General features: G+C 39.9%; 1 protein-coding gene across 1 annotated transcript in view; it reads right to left on the minus strand.

The window, feature by feature from the left end:
• Positions 1–19,673, minus strand: part of PARD3B (par-3 family cell polarity regulator beta) — a 609,556-nt gene that overhangs the window by 499,460 nt on the left and 90,423 nt on the right. The gene's annotated exons all lie outside the window — the stretch shown is intronic.

A 19,673-nucleotide genomic window follows, 5' to 3' on the forward strand; every position in this document is an offset into this window, starting at 1 on the left:
ACCCCCAGAGATCCGGACCCTACCCACTCTCATGGCCTTCCGTAAAGCTATTAAAACCTGACTATTCCGGCAGGCCTGGGGCTGTTGACCTCTGGATTGAGGTCCAGCCCCGTTTAGATTGGGTGCATGTTGTGTCTTTTTAAATTTGTCGTGTTTTTATCTGTTTTTAATTTCTCTTAATTTCTGTTTCTGTAAGCCGACCGGAGTCCTCCGGGATTGGGTGGTCTATAAATTTAATAAACAGTTAAACAGAAAGGATCTCCGTCCATTAAGATAGGAGCAAAATCAGAGAAGAACAGACAAACAGGATAAAAGATAAACAGTTAACAAAACCAAACTGATCTGGTTTTTACATCAAACAATACACACTTCTCCCTGAAAAAGGAACTCCATAGGCATAGCATTAGTACAGAGAAAACACTGCTCCCTAAAATCACTCATAAATGTCCACTGTTAGGGTCACAAGATACAAGAGTGGATGCTGTTTCAATGCAGAAATCTGAAGACCAGCACCTTGAAATGTCTGGAACTAGGCAAACTGTGAAATGATATCAGAAGACACAGAGAAAGATATGTCAAGATTTCTAAAATAGAGCGCTAAAAGATATACACATACCCAGAGAGAGAGAGAGAGAGAGAGAGAGAGAGAGAGAACACACTAACATAAATAAAACACAATTCAAGTTACCACATCTATTAAGAGCAAACAATTATTTTCTAATCATATATAATCACATTGCATTAAAAGAAACAAGGAAGGAATCGAAATAATATTTCATATTTTTTTGCTACAAATCTAATTGAAGCCATTGTTACAGGCGAAGGGTAACCAGTGACACAAATAATGTTAAACACAATTCCTAACTGTTCTTAAAACTGAGTTGCCTGAAATTTAAAGTCCAATAATCCTATTCTTCTGATGCAAGAGACAGGAATTGATTTTTAACCACCTAAAAGTATATTAATAGTATCAAGATATATTGTTCTGTATCCAAACTAGGGAAAATTAGAGCTAATGAATTCATACAGTTATGGTTCATTTTTCTCTATCAGGTCCTTCTCTTCTCTGACAAGGGTAGTACCCTAAATTAGCTTACAATTAATACAAGCAAAAAGGAATTAAAACATAAACTCTAATTGTCGTAGTCTGGATCTTTCTTCTGGTCAGTAACAAAAGTAATACAAATAAAAATAATTCAATATATGATGGAATATAAGAATTCATGAGCCGAGGTGGCGCAGTGGTTAAATGCAGCACTGCAGGCTACTTCAGCTGACTGCAGTTCTGCAGTTCGGCTGTTCAAATCTCACCGGCTCAGGGTTGACTTAGCCTTCCATCCTTCCGAGGTGGGTAAAATGAGGACCCAGATTGTTGTTGGCGGCAATATGCTGACTCTGTAAACCGCTTAGAGAGGGCTGAAAGCCCTATGAAGCGGTATATAAGTCTAACTGCTATTGCTATTGCTATTAGTTTATAAATGAAATAATGATGAGGATTTTGCATGGAAATTAGATTACTTTTAAGTAATGAATACTAAAGCACACAGTGTCTTGAAAATATGAAGCAAATCACATCACTCCCTAATTATTAGTAAAAATCAAATAAAATATTAGTAATTGCAAGATATTATGGAAGTATATTTACTGCAAATATGAATGAAACCATCTACATGCCAGTATCCTAGCCAAAGCCCTGATATGCTGGATGAAAGTATTGGGTTTTTTTAAATGTTTTCACCTAGAATCAGCTAAAGCTTTACTGATTTCCAAGTCACAAACTTCAGGGTGTTTGCAATCAATCGTGAGAGAGTGAAAAACCCTCTTTGAATTGTTTCCAAGTATATCTATTTGCTAATGCAAAGGCAGGTGCCACTAAAACAAACCCCTCCATGCTTCCACATCTGCTCTGGAGGATTAGGGGATCTCAGGAACAGATTGGAAAGTGCAGCAGGGTTGCAGACAGAAGAGAGAGCAAAGTATATTCACTCAGAGAACATTATGGAAGCTAAGTGTGTTCCAAAATAATTATTTTTCTACATATGCAGAGTCAAACCAATGCTGAACACGAAACTCAAAATGTTAAGTTGTACCTGTGGGATGGAGGGGAGCAGGTGGTGGGTTTCAAAAAAATTTAGAACCTATTCTGTAGGTGTGGCCTATTTTGTGGGAGCAGCTTGGCGGTCATATGACCCGGTGGGAGTGACCAACTTGTAAAACGCGGTGAAACTCATTTAACAATGTTCTTGCTTAGCAACCAAAATTTTGCACTCAATTGTGAGCCGCCCTGAGTCCCCCCAGGGAAAAGGGCGGCATATAAATAAACCTTCTAAATCTAAATCTAATTGTGATCGTAAGTTCTCTTTTTCTTTCTTTCTCTCTCTCTCTTTCTTTCTTGTGTGTGTGTCTCTCTCCCACTTTCTTTCTTTCTTTTTCTTCCTTGTGTATCTCTCTCCCTTTCTTTCCTTCCTTTCTCTTCCTCTTTCTTCCTTCCTTCTTTATTTCTTGTCTCTCTTCTCCCCACTTCCTTCCTTTCTTCCTTCTTTCTTTCTTATGTCTCTCTCCCCCACTTTCTTTCTTTCCTTCCTTCCTTCTTTCTTGTCTCTCTCTCCAACTTTCTTTCTCTTTCCTTCTTTCTCTTTCTATCTTTGTCTCACTCTTTCTCTCTCTCTCTCGCTCCCTTCCTCCCTTCCTTTCTCTTTTACTCTTTGTCTTTCTTTCTCACTCTCTTCCCCCCCCCTCTCTCACAGACATACCTTCCAGTTGGCAAAAATTTCTGTTTTGCCAGGTGGGAGGCTGGCAAAGAAGCCTCGTTTCCCTGCCGCCTGCAGCTCTCGAAGATAGAGAAGATAGCAATAGCAATAGCAGTTAGACTTATATACCGCTTCATAGGGCTTTCAGCCCTCTCTAAGCGGTTTACAGAGTCAGCATATTGCTGGACAAGTGAAGCTGAAAGCCAGGAAAGACGGAGTGGTCCCAATTCTGCAGCAAGAGGAGTTTCTGCAAAAGGGAGGGGGCAGCTGCAGCTTCCAAAGGCATTTTGCTTTTAGGCAGGGATTCTGGCTGGCACACGCTCACTTACCGCTCGCTTCTGATGTCCCTTCGGCCTGCCGGCTGCAGCCCCGCCAGCTGGGCGAGCAAAGGAAGTGGGTGGGTGGGGCAAGCATGGTGCAGACAGGCAGGGCAAGAGTGAGCGAGCAGTGACTGGGCGGGGGGGATAGAGAGGGGGGAAAGGCCAGGGGAGGGACCGTTCCGATATGGCGTCTCCAGAGGACCCGTTATGCAAATGCACACCGGATTTCTGGCACCGGTCCGCGCGTACCGGACTGTACCCACTGAAACCCACCCGTGGAGGGGAGGGAGGTCTTAGCATAGAATAGATACTCAAGGCTTCCTTAGACTTATAGGACCAATTTCATCTCTTAAAAACTTCCCACATGAGCCAATTTTCCCCACCTTCCATAATGTGGGTACTATTGTTAAGGAAACAGAAACAACCTTCCCAGTAGTCTGCAACCTGAACGCCTAATATTTTATGCCATCTGGAGTCATCATGAACCACAAGATGAGCAGCATATACATTTATCAAATAAATAAATGAACTTCACAAATGGGTTAATCTCAGAGTTTACTGTTAAAAACCCTGATAAATCATCTGAGGGAGGAAAATGAGAGTTTGAGTCCTATCTCCACATTTGGAGAGGAGCCTGGCCAAGACAGAGTATCTACATGATCTTCTAACTTGGAGGCTTGGAGGATTCCATTTCATTGAAGTCATCAGGAGAGTAAGTCCTATGCAGCCAAGATTTTTAATGCACAAGAATGGCAAATAGATATGGGCTTAGATAATACGAATGGTGTCGACAGGCTGGGTTGCCATTAGCAAATGAAAGATCATAAATGACAGGACAGCAATGGTTCACCAACAAAACCGCGCTCGACTACACCGCGCCCGACTAAACCGCGTCGCTGAGATCATCAACAGTGCGACAACAGCACGGAGACAGAAGCACGCTGTAAACCCTAAACCTAAAATTAACACCTAAACCTAACCCTAACCCCCCTAAACCTAATCCTAAACCTAACCCTAAACCTAATCCTTAACCTAACCCTTAACCTAACCCTAACCCTTAACCTAACCCTAAACCTAACCCTAACCCTTAACCTAACCCTAAACCTAAACCTAACCCTTAACCTAACCCTAAACCTAACCCTAAACCTAACCCTAAACCTAACCCTAACCTAACCCTAAACCTAACCCTAACCCTAACCCTAACCCTAAACCTAACCCTAAAGCTAACCCTAAAGCTAACGCTTACCTTAAGTTGAATCGGCTTGCTTTCAAAGCACTATTTAAAGCGCCCTTCTTTCTCCGCGCTCGCTGTTGTCACCCTGTTAATGACGTCAGCGACGCGGTTTAGTCGTGCGTGGTTTTGACGGGCGTGGTTTTGACGGGTCACGGACAACAATACCTCAAAGTGTAACATTTTAACAAAATGAATAAACCCGTTTAAGTGGGAAAGGGAAATATTAGAGTTTAAATATTTGTATAATTGTAAATCAAGGCAATTAGTTTATATCAGCTGATTTCAAACATTTCAAAACGATTAGCTTTCAATTAGTTTTTAAAAGCAAAAAGAATCCTATTAATCTCTTTCTAAGTAAGTGTATGTGTTTACAAAACTACACGTGTTTACTGCTTTAAAAATACTCCTAGTTTGTTTGTTTGTTTCTTAATCCCTAGAGCTGGAAATGGAGGAGGAAAAGTGGTTTCAACATATACAACCCAAACCTGCATGCAATTAAATTCATCAAATCAAGTACTGCTATTTAAAAAAATATGTGTATTTCACCTCTTAAGAACATACTAGATAATTAAAACAGTGAGAGTGATTGGAGGAATAGTGGAGATATAACATAATTTCTAGAGTTTCTTTGAGAAAATACGAAAGAATTGTGCTGTTACAACAATTCCATTATTTTTAATTGTTTTATATATAATTTCTGCTTTCCTTTTCAAAATAATGATTTTGTCCTAGATTCTGATGGTCCATGATATTATGTGTCACAAGGCTTTTTATTTTTCAAGGGAGTGTAATCAATCAATAATTGTTTATATATTCTACATATGTAGTAAAGTGCTCCAAAATATGTTTTCCACATGCTACTTCATACTAACAATCTGTTTTTTTTTCAGTTTCAAGTAAGTGAAACTGTGAATACTCCAAACAATTTTTATCTTTGGTTTCACTATGTAAAATAATAGCCTTTATAAATCAAAGTCAGATCCCAAAATGGCAGTATATACTAATTAAAAAGACTTAAGATAGCTTACTTATATGTTTACAGATATTTTAAAAATATTTTTCTATGTAGCACATGAAATAAGGAAGGGAAACATATTGAATTATTTTGGCCTCTTCAATTGATATCATTGAATAAATTATACATACTTAGAAAAACAGCACTACTAATTACTTGCACTCCTCTGATTCATATCATATTGGGGCTAATAAAGAGAATGGCAAGTTTATATCCAGTAGTGTGCATCTTTCTAAAGATTTCAGTTTGTATTTCCTTTTCCATATAGCAAATAACAGTCCATCAGTCACTGACTGACACATTATTGTTATCAGTACACAAAACCAGTACATTGAGTTTTGTAATGTGGATTCATTATTAATAAACCAGCTCACCGCACAAATTATACTCAGACTTATCTTGGTTAATCAAGATCACTTCTCAAACAAGATAGATCCTCCCACATATCTTAAAACAATAGGAGCTCTTGTGAGTGAAATTCTACTCAACAGGAATGTTAGATTCTCACATATGGCAGGAAAAAAAAAGAAATAAAGCAAAAATTGGAAGAACAGCAGAAAAAAGCAATTGTTTGCAGAAATTTCTTGGCATTGTCTCTATAGTGTTCTGTTCTGACCCCCCTCCTCCGTCCAGTAACAAATGCCGAGACAAGCTTAACTGGAATGTACTTTAATAGCAAGACACCAAAACCTTGGTGGCTGAAAGCCAAGCAGAACAAACAGATAAGGACCTTGGCAGCAACTCAGACAAACTCAGGCAGCAATAAACACAGATAAAGCTTGGCAGCAATCCAGCCTGCCAAGCTCACAGTAATGTTCTCCGACATTCGATCCTGTGTTGACTTCTGCAAAGAGGAGCGTGTGTGCAAATAGTCTTTTTATAGTCTGGAGAGGAGCCTAATGACCACCAGCTGAGTACAATCACCTCCTGTAATTGTGTAATTGTTCCTGACGCCTAGTAGCTCTTCGATGGCGTGCATCCAGGAACAACTCACTGCTGGCCTCCGGCTCACTCTCCCTTGTCTCCTCCCCACTGGTCCAAGGCTCAGGTGCCTCCTGGTGGCCAACCAGCCTCTCTGCGCCATGCTCAGAGTCGGAACCCTGTCCAGGGTCCTCCACATCCTCCAGAGCCGACTCAGAGGGCCCCTCACTGTCGGAGTCTGGTGGCAGCTCCAACGGCTCCTGCTGGGCCATAACAGTGATCAAAAGTTCCAAGGTAGCTCAATTACACTGGAGGTGGGACTCCTGTTGCTCTACTGGCACAGGACCTATATGACCAAGCCACTTTGAGATACAAAAAGCAACTAAGGAAGTATTCAACCTAGTACACACAGGTAACAATGCCATCCAGAAATCAAACTGAACTTCTAATAGTAGTAAAAGCAGTATTTACAAAGAAAAAGATTAAGAAAGCAAATCATTTACATGAATAATCACTGACAGGGGTGTTACATTAATTTATATGTTTATCTTATGGTAGGCAATTAATTTATTTATATTTAACTCAGTTTACCAAACTGTAAAGGATAAAGAAACAAATGAAGGTTAAATATAAATGCCCCTTTCATATATTGTCCTTCAGTTGACACTTGTAGTGATAAAAAAAATGCTTATTCAATTATTTCAAGAGAGGTCAGTTGTTCAGCTCATTATACTAGTAATCTTTCTGCGTTTATAAAAGTAGGCAATGTCCATTTCTTTTGACCCCATCAGTTTCCACTTCACAGGCATGTTATTCAAAAGAATATGACCATGTGAAAAACAAATCAAACCACCCAGAGCCAAGGTGGCGCAGTGGTTAAATGCAGCACTGCAGGCTACTTCAGCTGACTGCAGGTCTGCAGTTCGGCTGTTCAAATCTCACCGGCTCAAGGTTGATTCAGCCTTCCATCCTTCCGAGGTGGGTAAAATGAGGACCCGGATTGTTGTTGGGGGCAATATGCTGACTCTGTAAACCGCTTAGAGAAAGCTGAAAGCGCTATGAAGCGGTATATAAGTCTAACTGCTATTGCTATTGCTAAATCAGTTCTCTAGAACAAAATTAAGAGATAACAGATAGGCAATAGGAACGTACTATGACAATAAACTGTGTCATGTGATCTTGGGTTGTATTAGGGATCATAACTCAACCAATTAGTTAAATCCCTAAATTTCTTCCTAACACACTGCTTACTCAATGTACCCCAATACGTTATATACACAAAATCTTTATTGAATTGTGGTTTTAAAATTATGGCAATATGACATGGATGACAAGTAATCTTAATTGGTCTAGATGTATAATAACTATTTATAAATAAGAGTTGTCATATTATTTTGTAAACTATCTGCTAAATCCTCTATACATAAAGGGAGAATTGAAGTCCTTGTGGTTGGGCCTCAATTCCAAATGTCAAAAATTATTGCTACTTTATACTGCTTCACAAATCATATTTATGTTACAGCTGCTCAAGCTAGAAACATTTTATTAATTGAACTAATGCGCACCCTTCGGGCAACCCGAGAGTTCCGCTTGACGCCAGAAGGGCTTTGCAGGAAGAAACGCGGCTTGAGGCGCAAGGACGGTCCTGGCTGTGGGGTGCAGACTCGGTAAAAGCCTCTCTTTGGTTGGTTCCCTCCTCCTCCTCCTCCTCCTCCCCCTCCTTCCACAGCCTGTGTGACGCTGCCGCCCAGGCTGAGAGCTGCCGCTGCCGCTGCCGCACAACTGAGGGAGGGAGAGGGAAAGCAGAGCTAGCCTCAAATTCCACCGTTGGGACAGGGGAAAGGGCTTGTCCCTCAAGAGTGGGGGGGGGATAGAGGTGGGAAGAAGGGGCCCGGCCTGTCCCCAGCACCCCCCACAGACGGATTACGGATCGAACGCTTCTCTCTCTGCAGCCTTTTTCTGCAAGTCCCAGTTACTCAGCGGGGCGTCATCATTTCCGGGGGGTTGCAGTTTTCCAGCTCAGATATCAGGATCCGCTGGGATTAAGTGGGAGAAAACGCCGCTGGCCGAGCGGAACAAACACATCCAAAGGTTAATCTTATTTTACGAAAACACAACTTCCAAAAGTCGATCGTGGCCTCCGTCAAGAAGCTCTTCCCCCACCCCCCACCCATTCTGGGGTCTTGGTGTCCCTCGGCTAAGATCCACCCCGGAAAGCAGAACGGGGGCAGCCCTCCTGTAATTCTGGCTGGGTTAAAGAGCAGGGATGGAGGAGCCATATCACACCTTCATTCAAAGGGTGGGGAGGGGAGGCCCGATAAAGTCCCCCCCTTGGGGTGTCTGAAGTCCCAGCTGAAGCAGCCGAAGGAAAAAGGATAAGCATCCGTCGCTGCCCAATGGCGCTTGGGGGAACCCCGCTGGGCAGAGCCAGTCGAGGCTCATCCTGCAAATGAGGGTTTCCTTTGGGGAGGGCCAGGTGGTTTCAAGCACCCCAAACAGCCAATCTCTCTCTCTCCGTCCCCCTTCCTTTGCTCCTGGGGCTGCGGAACTTTCCATGGGCTCAACAGTAATTGAGTAAAATTCTAAGCCACCGCAGTAGCTGCTTTTTGGTTTTATTTTTTTTTAATATTTATCAGTCTCTCTTTTAGTTGAAGAGTTGAAGTCCACAAGGCTTAAAGCTGTCAGGTTTGAAGACCCCTGGGGTTTTTTTCCTAAAGGGTTAGGGGTGCAAGGTTCTTGTAACTTGACAGCTTTAAGACTTGCACGCTTCAATGCCAGAGTTTCTGAGCCAACATTTTGGTTGCTAAGCAGGACCGTTGGTAAGTGATACTGATAATAATATCAAGGGCAACATACGAAATCGACTGATGAACAAAGAAGTTACTAAGCAGCTATGTTAAATAATTTGTTTTTGGTTTATTAAATACAATTATATTGCAATTATATATTTTTGTAGTTTAAACTATAAATTGCGCAAAATTATGTTTTTGTCGAAGTGACACACAACACGAGTTATGCTCGATTTTTTGCCGATTTTTGACACACCACGCCAAAAAGGTTGCCCATCACTGGGTTAGGTTAAGGTTTAGGGTTAGGTTAAGGGTTAGGATTAGGGTTAGGTTAAGGGTTAGGGTTAGGTTTAGAATTAGGTTTAGGGTTAGCTTTAGGGTTAGGTTAAGGTTTAGGGTTAGGTTTAGGGTTAGGTTAAGGGTTAGGATTAGGTTTAGGGTTAGGTTAAGGGTTTGGTTTAGGGTTAGGTTAAGGGTTAGGGTTAGGTTTAGGATTAGGTTTAGGGGGTTAGGTTTAGCTTTAGGGGTTAATTTTAGGTTTAGGGTTTACAGCGTGCTTCTGTCTCCGCGCTGTTGTCGCCCTGTTGATGACATCAGCGACGTGGTTTAGTCGGGCGCGGTTTAGTCGGGCACGGTTTTGTGGGTGAACCGGATCCTTAACACCACACCCAAATCCTTTGTCACATTCTTCTGTTTAATCTCCAAACTCTCCCAAATTTAGATTCTCCCAACATATTAACTCGTTGGGCCTGGTGAACTACATGTTTTACTTTCCAACAAATGTTGATGCCACAATAATATAATAATTACTATTGGTAGGTGCATCTTGTTCTATTAAATGCACTATTTTTTTTAGTTTGGTCAAGGATTCAAACATTAAAGCATTCAGCTTAATGTACCATCAACATTTTAAACAGCATGTTTTTACATATGTATTCATATTTTTTTTCAATGTTATTAATTGAGGCTCATTTTGATGAATTTCTCTTTAATGTCTCCTCCTATTGTCTTATTAAAGCAAATTAACTATCAGCACTTCCTAGAAAATGGAAACCATGAAGAAAATATTTTAATAGAATAACTGAAAATGTTTATCTTCTGCTTCCTAATTTCTTTCTGCTTCACTCCAATACTGAAAACCTTAGGGTAAAATTTTAATTGCTATAACCAGAGATACGAAGTAAAAAACATAAAACCCCTTTTGAGAACATATATTAAATAGGAGTTAGTCCTGTGGTCCTAAAAAAAAATCCTTCATAAGTGTATCTACTATATTAAAACTGCTGCAGGCAATTATTTTTAATATTATTTTAATATTGTTTTTAATAATATAGCGTTTATCCAAAAGGAATCTTCTAAGAAAGCTGCAAAGGAAGTCAAGAGCAAAAATTTTAAATTCTTATTTGAGTAATTGAATATAACAGAGTTTTTTTTCAGAGTAAAATTAGATTGTCATCTCACAAGTATCATGCCTAGCAAGGAATATAGGAAATATTAGTAACAACTAACAACAGTTCTAAAACTGTAATGAAAAGTTAATTCTTCATGTTTTGACCATGCAGAAAGAATTCTATTAGCAACAATGGAGAACTAATGAACCAGCACTGATTATAGTTTCCATTTTTTAAAGGAGGTATTCAGGAAACTGATCAACCAAATGTATCAAAGCTTGATAAAGATCACTAGCTGAACCCACTTATCTACTGCACATCTGCCACACCACATTATCCTACTGTTCAAGTGTCAATTTTGCATTTCAATGCAGTAGCTCCATCAGATTAATGCCCAAGACATTTCAGCTGTGTGGCACATAAAGTCAGTGGACGTAGGGAAATATTATGCATGGTCTGTATCATTGACACTAAGCAAAGGAAATGTGATTAGTACCAAATTGTATGTGACAGGGGAATCGGAAACCTGTCAAACACAATGACATGGATTCAGTATTTAGAAGGTAGAATGGGGGAAAATAAAAGGAGTGGGGCCAGTCTGGCTCGCAGACAGCAATAACACAGAGCAGCTATGATAAATTAATTCATTTACTTATGAAAAATTAGAAGCTTCCACATGCAGCTCTCATTTATATTCCTGTCAATCAGATTAGCCAAATAAAAACCCTGTAAGATTCAACATATTTCATCTGAGCAAAGGAGAAAAAAAATATTTTTGCATTTAATTAATTTTAGGGGGAGAGGAGAGAAAGCTAGTTAGACTCATTAATGAAAAAATATTTTTTTCTATTTTGATTATAAACATCAAAAAAAAAACCCACATTATATTGCAATGCTTATGCAGTTACTCTGACCAAGTTGAAGGAACTTTCACAATATATAAAGTTACATCCAGTAGAGCACTAATATAGGCGTCCTAACACCCTGGTAGCTGGCCTTTTATTTGAATAAATTTGAGTCTTCCTATCTTTCATCTCAAGAAGTAAGGTATTGTGTCACTGAAATCCCAATCCATTCTCTATTAAGACTCTCATTGCCAAGGTAGTTGGGTGCCAAACAATTCACTTCAAAACTTTTTTCAAAACTTTAAAAGAGAGAGAGAGATAGAACATCTTCACATAATCACCAATTAGTCTATAATAGTCTTCATATCCACTCCCCGTTCAACATGAGAAACTCCCTTCTTAACAGTTCCATCAAATTATTACAGCAGTGAAACTGACATCCAACATGCATAGTTTTCATGTCCAGGTGGCATTTTCACTCAGTAATTAGGAATGGCTTCCTTCATATCCCTGGGTTGTAGGAAGGATAGCAAGACCAAGGCCAATCAGTATGTTGTCTTCGGTCTAGAATTTAGGTTCTGCTGAATTAAGTCTAAACTTTCATTTCATTTCTCAAGCAGACAGCAATTTTACGGCTGCAGAGAGAAATACGGCAGAGGAATAAGACAAAAAGATTGTTCAAATTAAAAAAGTGATTGAAAAAGACAATTTTGTGACAGCTTACTGTCTATACTTCAGAAATAAGACTATTAAGCCAGAGCACCTCAGAGGTCACCAACTAACATTTTAAAATGTTCTACATAGACAATTCATGACAGTTAGGGTTGTAACAGGTTTTAATCTGATGCACATTTTTCTTCTAGATACTAGAAGGCAGGAAATTATAAATGGTACTTCAATTGATGGTGTTACAAAATACAATCAATCAAACTTTAAAATTAGACTTACCAGCAGCCTTAATCTATACTACCAAAATTTTAACTGATAGGTGTTTTTTTTTTCACTTAGTACAACAAAAATGTGTTTGCATTGGTGGATAATTCAAACTGAAAGCTTCCAACAAAACAAAAATCAAAGAGAATCTATGAGATTCCCCTCCTGCAAAAGGTACTAATTGTAAAGATTTGTATATTCCGTTTCGTTATTTTGCAACTCAATTTATCAAAATTATGCACCATTTTGATTGCTTATGTGAATGTCTTCCAAATATAGAAAAAAAAACTTGTTATGCTATGAAGGTGAAGTAATCACCAAGTAATGAGAAATAATTCATCTATAATGATAGTGCAAAAAGCTACTTAATTTATACTTTATTTCCTTTCCTTTGTATTTCAACTAGTAAGTTGTTTTTCAATTGATAAGCTTGTGCCATATGAAGATGCTGCTGATTAGATTCTCACCTAATTTCGAAAAACATTGCTGCTCAGGTCTTCTCTATAGTAGTCAGACATTAATTTTTCCAGCTGATCACTTTTAGTTCTAAGCTTTACAGAAAATTATCTACTGTGATACTTTTGGTAAAAAAAATAATATTGCAAAAGCTACTATAGTAAACGTTAATATTTTGAAGTGCTGTAAGGCCTTTCAAAGTGAAATTCAGAGACTAATATTCAATTCAATTTGTTTATATTTTAAAGAGAAGATATAAAAATCATTGGCAATTAAGAAGTGGCAAGTTATTGAAAACAAAACTAGCAAAAGGTCTTTAGAAAAAGCTCACCTACAATTACGTGCCTAATATTTGATTGACTTATCTGTCCTAAGAGTGTTCATGCATTTTTTAGGGGTTCATCTTAAACTATGACAAGTTCATGTATCATATATATTAACTCACACTGAAAAGAGGCAGCTTCCTGCTGTATCTGACCTTAAGAGTTCCCTGCAGTGTAATAACTGAACCGACCCAGGGGGAAAAAAGATTAAAAGGATCTCCTATAAAGATGGAAAAAATTCTAATGCCATACTGTAACGTTTATATTGAACACTGAGAGTTCTCGAAAAAACAGTAGTAACAGTCTCTTATACATGATATTCCAGTACGGAGGAACTATAGCACACAAGTTTCCTTTCCATGCCCCCTAGAACACCCTCTGACCATGTCCACAGAAATCCAGCATCCAAATTTGCCACATTTTGAGGAAATAAATCTAGTGAAAACAGGTATAAGTGTTGTGGCCCAGCAGGTGCCGTTGGAGCTGCTACCAGACTCCGACAGCGAGGGGCCCGATGAGTCGGCTCTGGAGGACGTGGAGGACCCTGGACAGGGTTTCGACTCTGAGCAGGGTGCAGAGAGGCTGGCTGGCCACCAGGATGCGCCTGAGCCTTGGACCAGTGGGGAGGAGACAAGGGAGAGTGAGCCGGAGGCCAGTAGTGAGTTGTTCCTGGATGCCCGGCACCGAAGAGCTACTAGGCATCAGGAACAATTACGCAATTAGAGGAGATGATTGCACTCAGCTGGTGGTCATTAGGCTCCTTTCCAGACTATAAAAAAGCTACTTGTGCACACGGCCCTCTTTGCAGAAGTCAACGCAGGATTGAATGTCGGAGGACATTACTGTGAGCTTGGCAGGCTGGATTGCTGCCAAGCCTTATCTGTGTTTATTGCTGCCTGAGTTTGTCTGAGTTGCTGCCAAGGTCCTTATCTGTTTGTTCTGCTTGGCTTTCAGCCACCGAGGTTTTGGTGTCTTGCTATTAAAGTACATTCCAGTTAAGCTTGTCTCGGCATTCATTACTGGATGGAGGAGGGGGTCAGAACATATAAGTATGTTATTTAAATAACATTATAAAAATCTCTTCAAACTACCAGCCCAGCCCATATAGCAGTCATCACCTTCCTAAGAATATTATGTGTTGCCCTTGGAAACCAAAAGATTACTGTTCTGCACTGGAAGTATTCTACCTACTTGAATAAATATACGTTAGTTTTCATGATTTAAAAGTCAATTTGCTTGCATTCAAATTTTATTTGTGAAATTTCTTTGCAAACAGAAATATTCTTGATCTGGAGTGGGGTGTGGGTGTGTGAAAAACTGCAATTAGATTAAACTGCATCCACTAAACACTAATTCCCATAATGGAAACAAATCCATATTTTATATATAGTTTTTATGTCTCATAATTCTAATGCATATGTACCATTAGGAAATATTGTAACAACTAAACAATGTAATTAATTGAATTAAACCAGAAAATCCATTAAAAAAAAAAACAGAAACTGAAGTTAAAAAAAAAATAATTGCAACAATTGCAGACCTAATGTTGAGATGGGTCTATGATTCTTATGAGAATGCCATCCTAATCCCTTCCCTAGACAGGAAGTTCTGTATCTTTTCTACCAATTGGCCTTGCTTGTCAGTTCGAATATAAAGGAAGATCTTCCATCATATCTTAGGGTAAAATGATAATGGAGCAGCAGTGGTGGGATTCAGCCAGTTCGCACCTATTCGGGAGAACCGGTTGGTAACTTTCTAAGCAGTTCGGAGAACCGATTGTTGGAAGAAATCTTTTGTTTTTTCCCACTTTACAGGGCTAATCCTGTAAGGAAGGCAGGAAGGAGACATTCTGGTGTTGTTTCTAGCCTCATCTTTGTTGCCCTGCTTACAGAAACTGCCTCTCCGGTTAACCCTTATTACCATTGTAACAACTAAGGCGAAGCGCCCATCGACCTGAGTGATATTGACTTGGCCACGCCCACGTGATCACATGACCACCGAGCCCCGCCTACCCAGCTGGTCATTAGGGCAGAGAACTGGTTGGTAAATTATTTGAATCCCACCACTGTGGAGGAGACGGTATCTAAGGTATCCTGGAACAAAAGGGCTTCTCATGGTGTCTTCTTACTTTACTTTCAATTTTGTTTCAGAGTGTAAGAATGTAAAAATCTGATTTACAACGTAACTGATTAATAGATGAAATCTAAGACAAGAATGTTTCAATTGTCTCATGTAAATAATTGAGATTTCTAATAATCATTTATATAGAAAGGAGCTACTTATTTAAAATCTCTGTGGCGTTATCCACTTAACGACTACTTTTATATAAATCTCTTGCCATTGAAAGAAAAGGGTTTTTTTTGAAAGCCTGTTCATGCTGTTCATGGACAGCATTTAACATATTGGTGATCTTTCCAATTTTACTATTAAATGCAGGAGGAAGAACTAGTGATAGATATTCTTCAGTATCTATCAGAAACAGTAATTCTGGGTCAGGCAAAGCTCTATTTTAATCTAGCCCTTTGTTTTTCATAGTTCTGTAGTCAATTCGATGCCTCTATAGTAGTTACAAGCAGGAGTTGGGGAAACACTCCTGTGTTGTTCCCCTGCAACCAGTATTTGGAAGTATGCTGCCTCCTCAATCCAGAGGAAGCACTGAAACCTTAAGACTAAGAGATCTGTTTAGACTTGCCTTCTAATCCTTTAAAAAGCCACACAGGTCATAAACATATCTACCAGTTTAATTATAATTATTAAGAGCCGAGGTGGCGCAGTGGTTAGAGTGCAGTACTACAGGCCACTTCAGCTAACTGTTAGCTGCAGTTCGGCGGTTCAAATCTCAACCGGCTCAAGGTTGACTCAGCCTTCCATCCTTCCGAGGTGGGTGAAATGAGGACCCAGACTGTGGGGGGCAATATGCTGACTCTGTAAACCGCTTAGAGAGGGCTGAAAGCCCTATGAAGCGGTATGTAAGTCTAACTGCTATTGCTATTGCTATAACCTATTTGAAGAATTGCTTTCTTTTGTCTGCTTAAATGCTCTTCCAATCAGCTTCATTGGATAATGAAGCTGGGGGAAAGTGACAAAAATACTCATAAAAACTTTTGCTCTTATGATATTCAACCAGTGGTGGGATTCAAATAATTTAACAACCGGTTCTCTGCCCTAATGACCATCTGGGTAGTGGGGCTCGGTGGTCATGTGACTGGGTGGGCGTGGCCAACTCAAGGTCACTCAGGTCGGTGGGGCGCTTCACCTTAGCTGTTACAATGGTAATAAGGGTTACATCTGTAAGCAGGGCAATAAAGATGAGGCTAGAAACAACACCAGAATGTTTCCTTCCTGCCTTCCTTACAGGATTAGCCCTGTAAAGTGGAAAAAAACAAAAGGAGATTTCTTCCAACAACCGGTTCTCTGAACTGCTTAGAAAGTTACCAACCGGTTCTCCTGAATAGATGCGAACTGGCTGAATCCCACCATTGTATTCAACCCAACTGATCTATACTTTTTTTAGCTTCTTTTCAATTCTTCTTGAAGTGTGATGACCATAAATGTGGATACTATTTCAGATATGGCCACAGCCACCCTTTCCATACTGACAGCTTATTCCAGTATCTTTCTTAATGATTCCTAGCATGATCTTTGTTTTTATTTCCTCCAATTGCTCCTTTCAACAATTTCGTTGAATTATCCACTATTTTCTCAATAATCGGTTTACTGGTTAGCTACCAATAATATGAACCTAGCTTTTTGGCCCCAGTATGGATCACTTTAATCTCCCTCCCCTCCTCCATTTGTTGCCCTCCCACCCATTTAGAGAGATGCTTCTGGAACTCTCCCTATTCCATTTGGCTTTTGTCACCCCAAATTATTAGTACTGTTTGCAAAATCAACCCAAGCCACCACTTATCCCGAATTCAAGATAATTTATGAGAAAATTCTAAAAGACTGATACAAAGGCAGTTCACTGAGAAAATGAACTTGCTTTACTTCTTTCCACTGAGGAAACGGTCCTTCTACCCTATTTTGCCTCTTTTTTCCCATCTCTTTAACCCAGGATACTAATTTATAAGAAGCCATTGATGAGAAAATCTGGCAAAGCCATTTTTTAAATAGCAGTAGCAATAGCAGCAACCCTGAGCCGGTGAGATTTGAACCGCTGAACTGCAGATAGCAGTCAGCTGAAGTGGCCTGCAGTACTGCACTCTAACCACTGTGCCACCTCGGCTCTTTTAACTTTGAATGGTTGATAAATCGGGCAGCCATTCAGCAGATCTACCTATATAGACTTGGTTTGAATATTTAAACCAGGGATTAAATGGACTTTTATTAGAACTTAAAATAGTTGGAAACAATTTCTCATTATATTTGAGAGGCTGTTAGATCATAAATTTAGGTCATGTGTTCTGACTATACAATGCTTGCTTCTGTTCTTTCTCATACAAGCAGTTTTTCTAGAATGATAGCTATTGCTTAGTATATTGATAACCAACCAGGGGTGGGTTTCAACCGGTTCGTGGCAGTCCCTGCGAACCGGTTGGTCAGCGAACCTGGAAGTAAGTAACTTCCGGGAACGGCGAAGGGCCCACCCGCCCGTCTGCGCTCCTTACCCGGTTTTGACGAGTTCTGCGCTTCCACGCATGCGCAGAACGCATACAGCGCCTGCGCGATCCTCCAGGAGCAGCTGGAGCATCGCACAGACGCTAGTACGCATGCGTGCGCCGCGCGCGTGCACGAGGATGCCGCCGGCCCCGTTTCAACCGAACCGGTTGGAACGGGGCAAGAAACCCACCCCTGTAACCAACTATTATTTAGTATTTACGGAAGCAAGAACTGCTTGCTATAATATTTTAATACTTTCAAGTATTTCCACCTCACTATTTCCATTAATTCAAATTTTGAGGAGATAACCCCAAGAAATGAAAAGTAGCAACTTGCATTAATACCTAACATTTAAATAGGAAGCTTGATGAACAAAGTGAATTAGCAGATAGGATCAAATGAAGAAGGGAGCTCTTCAGAACTCTTTACTTCTACACACAAATTCGTGAAGCATTCCATATATTTTTTACTTAGAAAGGACATGAAAGCCGAATTACCTCTATTTATTTATTTATTTATTTATTATTTATTATTTATTATTTATTTATTTATTTATTATCTTGTATGCCGCCCACTCCCGGAGGACTCCGGGCGGCTCACAAAAGACAAGGGAAAGGGGGGAACGAGACAAAGACAACATATTAAAAAAAAAAAAACAACATTCACAATTTCCGTGAGGTAGATGCTTCTCAGTTCCCCCCAGCCTGCTGGAACAGCCAGGACTTGGTGGCTTTGCGGAAGGCCGGGAGGGTAATAAGGGTCCGGATCTCAACAGGGAGCTCGTCCAGAGGGCCAGAGCTGCAAAAGAGAAGGCTCTCCCCCGGGGAGTCGCCAGCCGACATTGGCTGGCAGATGGAATCCGGAGGAGACCTAACCTGTGAGATCTAATTGGTCTGAGAGAGGTAATTGGCAGGAGGCGGTCTCTCAGGTACCCAGGTATATTCTAATGGGAATATATGCTCCCAATCAACAACAAGACAAATTTTACAATACGCTCCATACTAAGTTAATACACTGGGACCATAGATCTTGCATATTAATGGGTGATTGGAACGGTGTTTTGGATACCAAGAAAGATAAGAAGGGCCTCCTGCAAAATATCCAAACTCGAGCGAAACTACCCAAGTCCTTTTCGATATGATGGATGATTTCGAAGTGAGAGACATCTGGTGAGAAAGGAATGCAGAACTCTTTACTTCTGGAACCATTTCTCTTAAGAGGATTCTTCAGTTTAAGTTTTATTTGCCACCTAATTGACATATTTTGAAAAATCACGATACTAAGGACATATTCTACACGAATGTTAAGATTATTAGTGTTTTAAAGATCACAGAACCTAGTTGGGACACAGTTTTAGTCTTGGAATCTTTTGAAGCACCAACCCATTGCAATGTTATTCTTAGTTATAATCTTCGCAGCTTTGCTCTTTCTACCCCTCCCTCCCACACAGTTTGAATGAGGTTTGATCATTTCATTGGGAGATGGTTGAAATAGTTTTTCTTTTATCTTCCTGTTACCTACTGTTTCCTCAACCCTCCCCTGTTGGGAGAAAGAATACTCTGCATTCAGATACAGTAATTAGTTTGATGGAATTAAGTTTTGGGTTTGCCTTGAGCTGTGATGTGTTCTGAGTTGGGTTGCTGTTAGGCAATGTGCCAAGCATGGAGAAAAAAATATTCCTAGAACAGGAAATAAATATGCATATTCAAAGTGGTCACTCTGTTAAACACTTCAATTCCTGTGCACGTTCTTGGGTTAGGGTTAGGGTTAGGGTTAGGGTTAGGGCACATAAATAGTTGCGGTAATAGTGCTGAATGCTGCCTATAATGCAGCCTGCAGAAAAAATAACAACAAAGAAGCTTATTTTTAATGATAATTGTTTTAAAAGATTGTAGTAGCAAACATTGAAAAAAAGCGATCCATATTTTCTTTTCAGAAAAATTGTCATAGAAATACAACAAAGACATAGAAGCAATTAATAGGGCTGGAAGCTAACTAATGTCACATCAAGTTTGGACAAGATATTCTGGGAGGAGCCAGAGAATTATAGGGCTTTTAGTTTAATATTTTTCCTGGTAATTAGTAAGCAGTATC

This window comes from Thamnophis elegans, chromosome 1, assembly GCF_009769535.1.
Source record: "Thamnophis elegans isolate rThaEle1 chromosome 1, rThaEle1.pri, whole genome shotgun sequence".
NCBI lineage: Eukaryota > Metazoa > Chordata > Lepidosauria > Squamata > Colubridae > Thamnophis > Thamnophis elegans.